The 15,552-nt window shown below is 53.0% G+C and overlaps 2 long non-coding RNA genes across 3 annotated transcripts in view; one reads left to right on the plus strand and one right to left on the minus strand.

Annotated features, from left to right (window-relative positions):
• LOC118601199 overlaps nt 1-15,552 on the minus strand; it is a 73,027-nt gene that overhangs the window by 38,226 nt on the left and 19,249 nt on the right. Inside the window, exon 2 of one of the 2 annotated variants that reach the window (XR_004950269.1) lies at nt 11,545-11,661. This is a non-coding gene — a long non-coding RNA (uncharacterized LOC118601199). Of the gene's footprint in view, nt 1-11,544; nt 13,832-15,552 lie in introns of those variants that run through there. The other variant, XR_004950267.1, reaches the window with a different exon arrangement.
• LOC118601177 lies at nt 3,554-6,000 on the plus strand. Its single transcript, XR_004950263.1, has 2 exons — nt 3,554-4,807; nt 5,550-6,000. It is a non-coding gene; the product is annotated as an uncharacterized LOC118601177 (long non-coding RNA).

The following is a 15,552-nucleotide window of genomic DNA, read 5'->3' on the forward strand; positions in this document are numbered from 1 at the left end:
CCCCCAAAAAAGGGGGCTGGTGGGTACATTATAGGTGAGACCACTGCTAAGGATTAGAAGGGACTTTATGAGGGGAACCGAAGGCTGTCATGTCTCCTTGGAGCAGCAAATGAGAAAAAATGATTTTACATTAAAGTCACTGTGATTCCAGGTGGCCTAAGGGTGGGTTCCGGCTGCCCATGAGCCCTGACGTGGAGCTGTGGACGGAGTCAGGAATAAAAGGATCCTGCAGTCCTAAGTGCGACCTCCAACCAGTGGCTATACCCCCGAGCCGGAGCCTCTGCTCCCACCTCCGTAGAATCAGACCCTGACAAGGTAATGGTTCTGGGCGTGGGTCTGGAACTCATATAGAGGTGAGCTTAAGACCACCTTGGACAAAATTATCTAATTGCTCCATGCCTTTGTTTCTTCTTCTGTTCAAAAATAAAATAAAAAATAAATAAAAAAAAAAAAACAGAGCTGGGCTCAGAGGGCTTCTGGGAAGATTAATTCAGTGGCTGCCAACTGAGAGCCTGGCACCCAGGATAAGCTCCATAAATATTCTCTAGTGAGCTGCTATTTTTCTCCTGTCTGGGCAGAGATCGGACTGCAAATGTCTCTTTGAGTTCTTTTCAAGTCTAGAATTCCTTGATTCCACAATCCTGTGATTTCCTGATTCTGACTGTGGGATCTGAGAACTAGGGATGACTTGACAGCACAGCCCTGCCTCGTGCGGTCCTAGCCCAGCACCTGACACTCCCACCTGCAGCCGCATCATCTTACTTGCACAAGTGGCTTCACCCTGCCCATCACGTACCCCCAGCCCCGTGGCAGCCCCGTGGCCACAGGTGGCCCTGCCAGCCGTCTCTGAGTCCTGTGCTGTGCCCTCACCTGGAGTCAGAGCAGCACAAGCCCCTTGGCTGATGTTTTCACACCTATAGTCCCCTGACAATGTCACATGCTGTGGAAGTTGGCAGGACCAGAGGGGCCACGGATGCCAACACAAACACCATTCCTGTGGGAGAAGAGCCCATGGGGTTATTTTTAAACTGTTGATCAGAGGCCACAGCTCTGGCCCTGGGTGGCCTGGGGCTAGGGGCTCTGAGGGGTAAGTGAGCTGTTGGCCTCACCTCAATGACTCCCAAGGGCATTGGGCTGCAGGGACCCCGGCCCGCACCCCACTTTGATAGGGAAAGGGAGAGGGAGACACAGATCAAGATATCCTTCACCTTGTCCACTGGTCTCAACTAGAGTTGAGCTCAGCCATGAAGAGCAAGGGTGCCATGAATCACAGAATACTGACCCTGGAGATGGGTCTTCTCCAGTCCCTGCAGTATAGCTAAGGAAACCGAGACCTAGGAGAAGAGGCCCAAGGTCACACAGCTCGTCAATCAGACATGGACATTTCAATAACTCTTCCAGGACATATCTAGGCAGTCTCTTGCCAGCCCCCTGCCCAGTGGACCCTGCCCTCTTCTTGGTCTGTGCTACTCTGGTGGACTGACCCTCACAACCACAAGATGAGGCCCCCTAGACCCTGGCTCACCCTGCAAGGACTTCCCAGGTGCCCAAGCAGTGCCCCCTAGAGGCCAGCAACAGCAGCGGCCAGCTCAGACACAGCGCCATAGTGGCTGGAGGCCCAGGCGAGGACGTGCAGGCCAGGGCGTGCCTGCGTGGGGGAGCAGGACCCGGCTTCTGCCAAGAGCCCGCTGCCGGCTGCTGCTGAGCCTGTGTTTGCCAGAAGGGGGGAAGCAAGCAGACAATGGACCCCACAGCCCAGCCTCCCGGCCTTGGCCCCTTGAGCTGGGCAGGCAGCTGCCAGCCAAAGCAGCCGCCTCCACTGGCCCCTCACGTAGTCCACGTCCTGCCTGCTGGGTGGCCCTTATCACCTGGTACGTGCCAGGAGCCCACATGCCCACACTCTGCAGTGGGGAAGGGACTGGAGGCCTGAGATGGATGGGACTGGTGGAGAGCAAGGCTTCCTGCTCCTCCCCAACTCCCAAGGAGGGGCCTGAGTGGGTCCTGTATACCCCCTGGGGGATATTCCATCCCCAGAGAGACCTTAGCTTCATCTTCCAAAGTCCCATCTCTCAACTACTCTTATCCTCTTGGACTGAGGGGGTTGGGGTGGGAGAGAAGGAAGAGGTCAACATCTTTGTCACCAGCTCACAAATACTAATTATATTATTAGCATTACATTATACCTATTTAATACATGGGGAAACAGAGGCACAGAGAGGTTGCGTAATTTACCTACTACCACACAGCTGGAAGGGACAGTCAGGATTCGAACCCAGGCAGGCCGAGTCAAGACCCAACCACTCTCCAACAGAACGGGAATGGGACTGGGCAATCAATGTCCACCCTCCTACCCCACGAGAACGATGTGCGCGGGGTCTCACAGACATGGACCCAAGACTGGGAACGTCTTGCTCTGAGTCAAGTGAAGTCCCTCTCTGGGCCATGTTTTCTTGTCTTAAAACGAGCACAGTGATGAGAGGAAGTGCAGTAGCAAGTGCCTCACATGGGGAAGGTGCTGCTGCCGTCACCTAGCAGAGCTCAAAGTGCCCTTCCATCCTTTGATTAAAATGTCCTCTCTCTGGCTGGTCAAACCCACCACCCCAGCCTCCCCTCCCTTGTGCGAAACCCACAAGGCAGCTCCATCCCCTGACACTGAGGCTCAGTTGCAAACAACTAGCATGCTCTGCCAGGTAGCCCTGATGTCATGGCTGGCTCAGCCTAAGTACTGTCATTTAACCCTCCATGAGCACAGGGTTCTCTCTGTCCTCTTCCCAGGACAACTATCGGCGCCTACACTGGGGCCAAGGGGGATGGGCTGAGGGTAGAGGCCACTTCTCTCTCATCAGATTAGAGGGTACGAAGAAAGACAGGAAAGGTGACAGCACACAAGAGCACAGAGCTCACTGAAGCAGGTGCTCCCTCAGACATGGACACCCCAAGCTGAGGCTCCCTGAGAGCAGAGGCTGAGGAAGCCAAGCCATTGTGCCGGGCTACCTGGTCGGGCACACGTGCATAGTCAGGCCCTGCTCCCAGGCCCAGTCTGCTTCCCAGGAGCTGTGTGATCTTGAGCACTTCCCCAACCTTTTTGGGCCCCAATTTCCCCACTCGTCAAACGGAGATCACATTCCCTATTTATATCTTAGAAGTGTGAAGATAAAATGAAACCACATGTGTGACACACTCCCCTCTCATGATCTCTGCTAGTGGATTGAGACTATGGGGCGGGGGTGGGGGGAGGGGGGCAGGTGTTGGGCAGGGAGGGGACCAGCCTAACCAGGAGCACAGGGAAGATGGGCAGAGACGTCAGAGGAGGAAAGAAGCAGAAGGGCTTCCCCACAGTGAGGAGGGCCTGAGGAAGTAGTGACTGGGGGGAGCTGGGGGTGGTAGGAGGAAGGCCGAGGGGGCTGAGTCACCAGCCGTGTCAAAAATGCTGGGAATCTGCTGCCTTCCCAGCCACTGAGAATGAAGTGACCACAGGAGGGACCAACAGGAGACACAGGAAGCCTCAAGGAATGGGGAGGTAGCCGAGCAAGACAAGGAAGGGAACTGCCGCAGACCTTAGCCCTAGGGAGTCTGGAGGAAGCAGCCTGAGACGCCGGATCCAGCCCTGCCCCCGCAGGGACCCTGGGCCGATGGGACACACACCCCTGCCCTCAGTGAGCCCCAGTCTAAGGGAAAGAAAGCAGGTTTCTCCTCGGAGATCCCGACAGGGAAGTTGCATTGACATTGGCCTTAAGGAAGTTACAGTGTTATGGGGAGACTCGGCCTCTGCTCTCAGGGAGTCCCAACTTGGCATGTCCATGTCTGAGGGAGCACCTGCTTGAGTGACACTGTGCACTCGTGAGCTGACACCGGCTTCTCTCAGGCCCTCTGCTCTGATGGGGGAGATGTGGCCTCTGCCCTCCGAGCTCTTTGTCTGAGGCTGATGTACCCGTGAGCATGCAGACTTAAGCGCGGGGTGGGCACATGTGAATGTGGGGGGCCCTGTTCTCACCCCCTCAGGGACAGCCCCTGCCCCCACGGCAGGAGAGGACTCCTGACTATAGGGAGAGAGAATCCTTGGTTGGGCTTGGCCAGGGATCTCCCCCAGAAGTGCCTTCTAAGAGCCTGTAAGATAGAGAGGGTGGAGAGAGACAGAAGTGCCACCACATCTGGTATGGGGGTGGCTGGGCTCGCTGCCCTGAACAGCTGGGCCACAGCTGGCTTCCAGACATCCACCTCTTGCTCCATGCTTTACTACATGCTAGGACATGAGCTTCAAGCTGCACATGCTCTCCCGCACACATGTGCAGCCCCAGGGCACAGGAGAGGGCGGCAGGGGCCGGGGGTCGGCAGATGCTCCTTCTTTTCCTGTCCCTGGCCCTCGCTGTCTCTCACACAAGCCAGCGCTGTCAGGAGGAAGGTGGTCCAGTCCACCCATGAGTCACCATGACTCAGTCTCCTGCCCTGGAGCCCTCACCCCCAGGCTTCACAGGCTTGATGCAGACACAGTGAACAGGCTTGAAGTCAGCAGGAGGAAGTGGCAGAGCCAGCCAAAGGCTCTGACACCCGCCGTCCCTCCCGCCGCCCACCACTGCCCAATCCTTCCTTGGGATGAAAACCCCCAGGAAGGCAAAGGATGGGGCTGAAAAGGAAGAATAACATTCCAAGGAGGAAAGAAGTTGGGAGCACATGGCATTTCCCTATCAAGTGGTACCTCCCTGAGGGCCAGGCTTGGCGTCCCCTCAGACTGTGGATTTCCATGAATGAAGGCAGAGGCTGTGTCTTCCCATCAAAATGAACTGGATCTCCTTTAGCTCCACAACAGGTGACTCACCCACTATCTATATCATTCGGGGGGTTTCAGACTGGTTGGAGGTGAGAGGGGTAAACTTCCCAACAAATCCCCATCTTAAGAGAGGACAATTACACGCACTAACGGGGGCACCCTCCTTGAGCAGCCCGCTCCCAGGACACACACTCACCCATCTGGGTAGTCCCTCCCACAGTCTAGCTCCAGTCTCTCACGCTAAATCATCAGCAGGGCAGGGTGGACCCACAGGATGTGTGTGCAAGGGCCTACCAGGGCCTGGTGGGGTAAGAGTCCAGCTGAGAGAGCTGGCATTCTCTGGCATCATCATCTCACACCTGGCTGCCCTCGCCTGAAGGGGTCTACATGGCCAGTTCCCCCTAGATCTGCAGTTAAGCATGGGGCGGGGCAGACAAGCCTGGGCATCTGTGGCCTGGGAGGCCAGACTAGGCAGGCTCCATGAGTCCAAATCAGCACAAACCCTGTCAGCTCATCCTTATCCTGCACACCAGCCCCTTCGCCTCCCACCCCCAAATTAGAAGAGAGGGGAGGCCTCTTGCCCCAATGGGTCATCACGAGCAAGCAAGCGGCAATCCCACCCTGGAGTGGATACATTTGGCAGTGAAGGAAGCAGGAAACGGGCTGAATGGGTGATTAAGGGTGAGCCCCTCCTCACCCCTTTAATCACCTTTCTACACTAGGAGCAGTGTTCTCCCCTTACCCCTCCCTATCTCCTCCTCACCTGCCACACTTTTTTCAGGGAAATGAACCACAGGGCCATGCAGCACTGGGGCTGGCATGGCCACAGTGAAAACAAGACTCCTGGACCCTCCTCGTTCCACTGACAGCCCCGCCTCCACGCCGGCAGGGTCAGAGTGTGGCTCCCCGCCTAGCACCGAGAATTGGGCATCACCATGGCTGAGAGTGCCCTGAGATATCAACCCCATTGTTCAGATGTGACTATTGTGGAGCCAAGATAGACCCAGCCCTGGAGTGAGCCAGCCAGGCTTTTGGTCGACACCCACTATGTCCGAGTCAGGGTGGCCCCTCTCCCAGTCAGACTGTGAGCTGCCTGAGGCCAGGGACTGAAAGGAGCTTGCTAAATGGGTGTAGGCTAAGTGCCCAGCTCAAGCTGACCCTGGGAGTGGGGGTGTAGGTAGGAAGCCTCCAATCTCAATGCTAGAGTCTCCTCATCGATGTCTCCCGCCCTAGTCCTAGAGAACCCACAGAAGTTCAGAAGATTCTCCTGATTTTCTCTCACTTCTCTTCGTTGGCTGTAGGACCTCCTCACCTCTGGGCCCCTCCTTGGCCACAAGTTTCCACCCTACACACGCTTGATTCCTGGCAGACCCGGACTCCTGGTGACTGGGGACGGAGGGTCTAGAGTGCACAGGCAGATGTGCATCCAGGCCAGAATGGACCGCCTGGAGAATCCCCTTGGCCTCTTGTTTAGGAGCCCTCTCCCCCAAGCTGGCATTAGGGCTGGTGAAGCCAATGTGCCTTCTTGTGCCCCTGGGCCTCAGCCAGTTGGCTGCGCTAGGCCCATCTTGGCCAGTATCTTCTCCCCTCTCAACCCCCACCCTAGCATCGCCCCTCTTTCAAGTACAGTTTTTGCTCCAGCCAGATGTCTGAGCGCAGACTTGTTCTCAAGAAACCATGCCCTACCTTGCCCGTTTCTGCTCATCCTGCCCTCTCTCCCTCCTCTCCCCACAAGAGCCTCCTTCCCCCAGGCCACCAGGCTCACCACACTCTCTCCAGAGCTCTGACCCATGTGGAGAGCCAGCAAGAGGGAATAAGTGACCCAGCTTCCCCAATAAAACCTAGTATATCTCTCCACCCAAACAACCCTCCTATCTGTCCTATTGCCAGCCTATGCCATCTCTCAAGTTGGCAAGTTCATTAGGTATGCATCCCATTGTGTGGGATAGGATGTGGTCTCTTATCTCTGCAGCAGAAAGAGTTGTCAGGCCAGCTTCAATCATCATCCCTACTTTACAGACCTTTTGGGGCAGGTAGCTTTTACTCCCTTCCTTCTGTCCTTCCGTCCTTCCGTCCTTCCCTCCCTCCCTCCCTCCCTCCTTGCTTCCTTCCTTCTTTCCTTCTCTTTTTAATTGTGGTGAAATACACAGAACATAAAATTCACCATCTTAATAATTTTTAAGTGCACGTTTCAGTGACATTAAGCAATTCACATTGTTGTGCAACCATCATGTCCAATCCATCTCCAGAAGTACTTTCATCTTCCCCCAACCGAAACTCTGTACCCTTTAAACAATCATTCCTCATTTTCCCCTCTCCCCGCCCAGTTCCTGGCAACCACCAGTCTACTTTCTGTTTCTACGAATTTCGTACCTCATTCAAGTGGAGTCAGATGGCATTTTTTATGCCTGACTGATTCACTTAGCATAACATCCTTGAGCTTTGTCCCTGTCATAGCCTGTGTCAGAATTTCCTTCCTTTTCAAGACTGAATAATATTCCCTTGTATGTATATATTACACTTTGTTTCTCCTTTTGGATAGCTCATTTATTAACTACATTTTAAAGAAATCAAGTAGTGTATTCTCAGAGTAAAAAGTCCAAAAAGTTCAGAAACAAATAAAGTGAAAAATGAAAGTTCACCTAGCCCCATCTCATTCTTCTCAGAGTGAATCTCTGAAATTTTTCAGAGGGCAGATAGATTTATATCATTTTTTTTTACACAAATAATGACATACTTATCACCAGTACTTCTGAAATGTGGTGTTAGAATCCGCTAGAACAAGGGTCCTCAATCCCCAAGCTGTGGACCTGTACCTGTCCCTCGCCTGTAAGACACCAGGCTGCATAGCAGGAGGTGAGCAGTGGGCCAGCGAGTAGCTTCATCTGTATTTGCAGCCTCTCCCCAGGGCTGGAATCACCGCCTCAGCTCCACCTCAGATCATTCGGCATTAGATTTTCATCGGAGAAGTGGTGCCAGAAAGGTTGGAGACCACTGCCCTACAGAGATTGTTAAAACATACTGCTGAGTCTCAGCTCCAGGCTTCTTGACCCAGTTGTTCTGAGGCCACCCAAGTTTCTGGGTCCCTAACAGGCTCTGTGGAATGCCTGGCAGGCATACCCATTGTTAACTAGCAGTGTCTAAGCAAAGTTCTGCCATTTGCTTTTCCACTTAGTGAATCTCAAGGCATAAAGCTGGACCTCATTCTTTTTAACCAACTTTACAACTTTAGTGTTCAGACACCCTTTAACTTAGTAAATCAGTCCCCCATTGATGAGCTTGACGTTGCTTCCAGTTTTTCAGATTTGGAAACAAAATTGCAATGAACACACTCGCACATATATTTTGAACACTTGTAACATTTGTGACAGCGTATCCGATAAATTACTAGATATGGAACCCCTGAGCCAACAGTTTGTGAATTCTTCTCATGTATATCGCCAACCCCCATCACAGGTGCAACTGTGTTCCAACTAACTCTGAAGATGCCTGTGTCCACACAGTAAGGGATCGCCCATTTTAGTTGTCGTCAACCAGATTGGAGAAAAGAGAACCTTATCGTTTCTTAATTTTGATTTCTTGCATTCCGGGTGGATATTTTCACCAGTTAGCCATTTGCATTCCCTTTTCTATTCATGAGCTTTGCCCAGCTTTCTACTTGCTTTTTTTCCCTTACTGACTTGCAAGAACTCATCTGTCATATATATCGAAATGTTTTTTTCTGGTTTGTCTTCGGATTTTAGGATATTACATTTTTATGCAGCCAATTTTTAAAAAGCTCTCCCCTTGTGACTCCTATGTTTTGTGTCATATTTTTTCTGATTCAAGAACATATATTCAAAATTATTTTGTTAATGCTTCCTTCTAGTAAGTTTATGATCTCCCTTTTACATTTTAAAATTTGACGCATCTGGAGCTTATTTCAGAATAAGGAATGAAGTGAAGAGCTGGTTTTATTTTTTCTCCTAAACAGCTGGACAGTTGTCCAATTTGATTGAATAACCCATCTTTTCTCCTCTAATCTAAAATGTCATTTTATTGTACATTTTCATTTGTTCAAGGGTGTGTGTCTATACTCTATTCTGTTCCTTTGATCTGTCTGTCTGTTCTTTTGCCAGTACCCAACTGTTTTATTACTGGAGCTTTACACAACATTTTAGTAGCTCTGGTCGTTCTTTATAATGCCTTTTTCAGAATTTTCCAAGCTCTTTTTGCATGTTTATTTCTCCAAATAAATTTTAATATAACTTGTCAAGTTCAAAAGATCTCGTTTTTCACATCTTCTAACAGATGTGTTCTTCTGATTTCTCAGCCCACAGCAGAATAGAAACAAGGTGAAAAGAATGAAGTGGGATGGTGGTCTGTCTGAGGCAGGCAGTGATGGTAGCGGAAGGAACAGCTAAATAGGGAGGGAGCTGATGAAGCGATGAACTATGAAATGTAGACACAAGAACTATGAAAATGTAGCCATCATGGCATGGGTCTTTGGTGTGAGTCCAAACAAAACCTTGGATTTTCACTGTATTACAACCAAGACACTTGTAACCATAACTCTGAGTCATAAAGACTCACACAAGTTCTGTAATCTCTGATTAAGAAGGCAGGAAAGTGTGTAATTCCCACTAGTGATTTCCATTCAAAATGTCTCTTTTTAAGGTCTTAGATATTAATGTCTGGAAAACTTGTGTGAAATGGTTCATTCTTGAATGATGACAGAAGTATGACATGTAACTGGCTTCTCTATAGTATTCTCAAAACCCACCTCCAAATTCCAAGGAGCTGTCAGATCTAGAATTTGAATTCACCATCTGTAGAAACAAAGCTGAGAGAAATGCCCTCAGCCTTTCAGCCAGTCCGTACACATAATAATAAAAGATTTAGCTCTTGCTGAGCATCTGCCTCCAATACATGAGGTACATTACATGAAGACTACATTTTAACCCTCAACTGCCCCTACTAGGTGAAACCTGTGCGTTCAGTAAACAGGAAACTCAGTCTCAGAGAGATCAAACTCCGGCAAGTTCAAGTTAACATGTGACAAAGAATCCTCAGCCACCTTCAGCCCCCATCCATCAGCCACTGACCAGTTCCTTTCGACTCACTTCCACTACCACCACAGGAGATCCAAAAGGCAACCAATTCTACTGCAACACCCATTTGCAAGGTCCTGAACCTGGCCTTGTGCACAGCCCTCAGAGCCAGGAGAGGCCTCATCTCCTGCCTCTGAGAGGCAGGGAGAGTGGGTGAGGGGCAGTGACTCAGAGGATGAGGAAGAGGTCGAGGAAATTCAATTCATTGCAGCACCCAGCCATCATGAAGCGCCTACTATGCGCAAAGGCCCGTGTTACTGGGGCCGAAGATGAAAAGGAGCCTGGGTAGAGGCTGGCCTCACTGCAAGACGGATAGAATGCCGTGGGAGAGCCTGAGAGCCGCGAGGACCCCAAACTCAGCACCCCCAACCTCCGCATACCAAGAAGCCGCGCGCTCCGGAGCTTGGCGCGCGCGCTCAGGGCCGGCGCCGCACGCGCACGCGCGTCCGCAGCCGCTCCCCCGCCCTCGCGTCTCCGGCTCCCGCGCGCGCGCACTTGAGGCCTCCCGCGTGCGTCTCCTCCATTCGCTACGTGCAGAATGGTCCGTCGGCAGCAGCTGCAGCGCGGGGTGGGAGGGGGAGGAGGAGGGTAGGGGGAGGCGGCGCCCAGGTCTAGAGGAGGGGCCGCGGCCAGGCGGGCGAGGGACAGCTGGGGAAGAGGGGCTGGGGCAGAGCCCGGGTGGGCAACGCTGCCCCCTCCACTTCCCCCCCTCCTCGCCGTTACTCCCTTCTGCAAGGCCATTTCGGCCATTCCCCTGTTCCCTGGCCGAGCGTCTTGGAACCTAGCCGACCAAGAGGGTTTTTCTCTGTGCTCTCCCTTCCACAAAACCCTGAACCCAAACTCAGGAAAGAATCGCTGCTGCTGACCCCTGTTCCAGTCCCAATCACATTCACAGGCTTTAGTGTGAAGTGACCCAACAGCGAGCCATATCCCACTCCACCTTTCATGGTATTGAGTCCCTAAGAAGTACCCCAGGCTAACTCCCCTTCTCTCTCTCTCTCCTAGCCACCTGGAGGAAGGGGCATGGACAGGATGAACGCCAGAGCCCATTCCCCGGCCTTTCCACAAAAAGAAGGCTAGCATTTCACTATGCACGCTCAGGACAGCGGAAAGGTTGGGTGACCCAGGAGAGCAGGCTGCTGCCCAAGCCCCAGAGAGCTACATCCAAAGAAAGGAGTGTCAGGAGGGACCCTCCCAGATTGGGATGAATTCACCGCATTATGGGTTCGTGCCCTATACACCTGTTTGTAGAGAGCTTCCCAGGAATGTAATGGTGAGAGGCCACCAACGGGTGGATCTTATATCCCTGGTGAATCCCAAACAGACCAGCTCCCTGGTCCTGCCAGGAGTCCAGATGTGCCCCAGATGTCCACAGCAGCCCTTCTCCCAGGGTGGGACCCCAGCTATTCTATGCAGCTCCTCCCAGTCCTTCTCCCAGGGTCAGAGGAGGAAAGCTGGCGACCTCCAGTGCCCCTTTCCCATTCTGCTTCTGGGAAAGGCAGCTCCCTCATTCTCTTCTTGCCCAGGGTCATCCGGGTTCACCTCCAAGACAGCCTCCTGGTTCAATCTGTGGTCTAACCTCTAGCCGTCTGCTGACAGGTTAAGTCTAGAACCCCAGAAAGGAAGGCGTCCTGGGTCACATACGTTTCACACAAACAGACCCATGAGCTGGGCTTTGCGCAGTACCTGGGTCTAGAGAAGCGGATTCCTCTTTCAGTTCCCTGGTGCCTTTGAGGTTGCGCCCTCTGCTGGCCACTGGGAACTGCAGGAAAGAACAGTCCTGCAGATACATTCACCAAGGGTCTGGAGACAGAGACAGAGGCAGAGAAACAATTTAAACTTAGGAGCCAGCTGAGAGTGGTGGCCAGCTGGCCACAAATAAGGGAGGCATGCTGAAACCTTCCCGGAGGTGAGTTTTGAGCCAGCTTTCAGTGGGCTGAGGAGGGCAAGCCAAGATGGCAGATAGAGGCTCAGGATACTCCAGGGGCAGTCCTTCCTGTGTGCAGAGTCCCCAGACCTGGATGGCTCATACACCCACTGACTCTGATGGCTGCTGAGCTCTGCCAGAGGTTTCTCACATCACCCTCTATTTGGGTGGTGAACTGGGAGGAAGGGCCAGGGCTGGAAGCCCCGAACCTTTCTGTCATGACCCAGCTCCTCAGGGCTGGGAGAGAAGGTGACTCCAGAGAGAAGAAGTCTGCAACTGACAAAGTCCTGTCCCCACCCTCACTGCACATACACAAGGATGGCCCAAGCCCAGGTCCTTGGCATAGTGGGGCTCAAGGTGGGGTAGGGGCCTGAGTCACAGCCTGGTGTGGTTCTGCCATGTGTCAGGAGAGGCCAGCTCTGCCAGAGGTAAGACCTGGGTCAACAACCCATCACCCTGACTCCAGCCACTAGGCATCCTCCCAATCACGTCTCACACGTGGGCCAGGCCAGACCCAGGGCAGTGCCAGGGTGGGCGGACCATGCTTAGCCCTAGGGTCTGTGCCTTAGGGCCACTGAGAGGCAGGAGGAAACGAATGAAACTTCTCACTGCTGCAGCAGGAGGAGCTGAAGGTAGAGAGAGGAGAGATTGGGCGGAACCCCCAGGCATCTGGGGTCTCTCCTGGTGTGTTGGATAAGGGAGGCAGCAGGGGCTACCAAGGACTGGCAAGTTATAGAACTTCCTGTTCTATAAGTTGCTCCTCCTGAAAAGGGTTGCCCGCAGGGTCTCAGCATCCTCACAGGCCCTTTGCCCAAGTCTTACCTCCAAAGGCAGCCCTTAGCCCTTGCTCCTGACCTTCACAGGCCCCATAAGGACCCAAGTCCCCAGACTCCAACGAAGGCAGAGGATCTGGCTTCCCAGACCACTACCAAGAATTAAATAGCACTGTGGTCTTCCTCTCCTCCCTCCCCCTGCTCCACTCACTGATGCGCTGACTTCTACCTTACTGGCCAGGCCCCTTCCAGACTCAGCCAAGGTAAAGAGCTCCCAGGGGCTGAGCTTGAGGCCCAGGAGGGAACAGAGAGCAAGATACTTTAATTGAAGGTAATTAATTTACTCTGAAAGCAGTAGGGGAAGGGAGGGGAATAAGGTCTGTGGCCTAGTAGGTCTCAAAGCCTCAAACTCTGGTGAGTCTTCCTGGACCAGAGGTGAGCTGAGCAGGAGACCCATGCAGGAGACCCAATCTTTGGCCGCAGGTCAGAGCAAGGCCCAGACAAACTGGGGTGGCCTTGCAGGAACAAGCAGGTGTCCTTGGGTGGTGGAACAGGTCTTCTGAGGTTAGGCAAGTGGGAATTGACAGGAGAAGAAATGGGGAGGTGCAGGGGGTTCTGGAATGGGGTAATTAGTCCCTCTCCTACACATTTGGTCTGCCCTCTGGCCCTTCATATCAATCAACCTTAGATGGAAAATATTCCTTAAAAAATGTTATCTTGTTCTGATAATGGTTAGGCTTACGATGGTTGCTCTAAACATGTAGACTTTTTTCTTATCATTTTAACCTAAACAAACACTACAACAACTATTTACATAGCACTTACATTGTATTAGGTATTATAAGTAATCTAGAAGTGATTTAAAACATACAGGAGCATGTGTGTGCTTTCTGTGCAAATACTACACCATTTTATGTAAGGAACCTGAGCATCCATGGATTTTGGTATTCCCAGGGCTCCTGGAACCAGTTCCTCCTGGTCCCCTAGGAAACCCAGGACACCCAGTGGGGATTGTACTTCCATCCCACCCAAGGTCATTGCCACCGCCACCCCACCCCACTCCAGGTTAGGGGCCCACCCCCTTCCTGTGGTCAGTGACCTCCCAGGGCTGCCTATCTTAAGGGAAAAAGGGTTGAAGGCTAACTTCACTACCTCCCGCTTCAGGAACCCATTCCAAAAACCAAGGAAAGAGGCGCCAGAGCATAGAGCCCCCGCAGGGCCCCAGGAGGCGTGTCGTCGGCCAGACGCGTTGCCTGCCGGCGGCGTGGCGGGGACTCTGGCCGGCAGCCTCCCAAGCCCCATACGAAGCAGCTGACCGGCTGGCAACAGGCCAGGTCGCAGCGGGGCCCGGGAGGCAGCAACGTGCGGCGCGGCATGTCGCAGGCGCAGCTCAGGGAAATGTGGGGGCGGGCCAGCGCGCTGCCCCACCCCCCAGGCAGGCCCATTCATAAAATTCGCAGGCACTGCCCGGGCATGACAGCCTCGGTCTCCTAATTGCAAACTCATTAGGGAGTTTGCATCTCATTTGCATGGAAATTATTTCCTGGCCACAAACAGAGAAACTCTTCCTTCCTTCAGCCCATTCTGCCCTACCCTACCTATCCACAGTCTGGGAGAGGAAAGAGGGCGTAGCTTTGCCTGCGTCCCCTCCTGAGTCTCACCACCCCATCCCCCTGGTGAGAAGTGGGGAAGGGTTTTAGCAGAGCACCCACCCAGCTGGGAGCCCTGTCTGCGCCCCAGGTGAACAGGCCCTGCCACAGTGGGTTCAAGCAAGGGGAGGTGCCCGCCAAGTCATTTGCCCCCTGGCCTGGCCATGCCCAGGGAGGGGAGGAGACAGACGGCGGACAGTCACTGCAGCTGGTTGTACCTGGCAGGAGTCGGACTGGTGGGTGAGGCTGTTCGTGCCCAGCCTCACGTAGGTGCCCAGCCACAGGCTATGCCCCCACCCCCACACCCCTCGCCCCACAGAACAAGTGCCCAGTGACTGCAGAAACAGACACTCAGTCACTGCACACAAAGGCACCCACACCACCCAGCCATCATGGCTGCTGCCCTGGCAGCCACCCTGGGAGCAGACAGATGCCTTCACAAGCCATTTGGTCCTTCTCCAGCACCCGTGCCAGGGTTGGAGGGAAGGGGCTTCTCTTGGGACTTCTCCAAGTAAGGGGGCCTCTTAGAGGGGCTCCCTTCTGTGCCCCAGATGCCGCGTCTTACCCCTCCTCTCTTATAAACCGTATTTATGAAGGCCCCTAAGGGCTGGGCCTTGCAGGAGGACATGCCCAGGGGGACACAGGGTCCTCTGACCCAGGAGGGGCAGTGGAGGATGAAGCCCCTGAGAAGGGACACCCAAGGGCCTCTCCACCTGGGCTCTGTCCTTCCTCTCCCAAATGTGTGTGGTAGTGGGGGTCTTCCCCAACTTCCAGGATGGGGGGATGATGTTTTAAACTGTTGGAAATGAAATACCACCTTGAGTACATGAAATCAGATACTACCTGGGACACAGTGTTGTGGTTCTGTATGTCCTGGGACAGGATAAAAAGCGATCACAAAACTTCCAGCATCGGGGTCTAAAACAAAAACGTGTTTCTTGTTCAGATCATCTGGATCTCTCCCCAGACAAGGCCCTGCTTCTGCCTCCTGTCTGCTCACACTGCCATCTGCTCTCCCTGAAGTTTCTCCCTTCCATTGCTTGGGTGCGAAGGGGTGGGCAAAGATGCTCTGGGACACTGACCACACGTCCATCCTGAGTGGGGTTGGACTGGCTCCACCCTCCCATCTACTGGAGCAGTTAGGTCTTACAGCACTGTGTATGCACGGGCACAGGGGTGCAGAAGGAAAATATCAAGGCATCTTGTTTTTATTTCATCTTTTTTTTTTTTTAATTTAGTGTGAGTGTGTTTTACAAGGTAAAAAATATGCAAAAATACTTATATTACAGGTGCATGCTTAACAAATTTTTTATTGCTGAGGGTATGATCAAAAATTTTTAGAGAC

Source organism: Rousettus aegyptiacus, unplaced genomic scaffold (genome assembly GCF_014176215.1).
Source record: "Rousettus aegyptiacus isolate mRouAeg1 unplaced genomic scaffold, mRouAeg1.p scaffold_m13_p_1, whole genome shotgun sequence".
NCBI classification, from domain to species: Eukaryota; Metazoa; Chordata; class Mammalia; order Chiroptera; family Pteropodidae; genus Rousettus; species Rousettus aegyptiacus.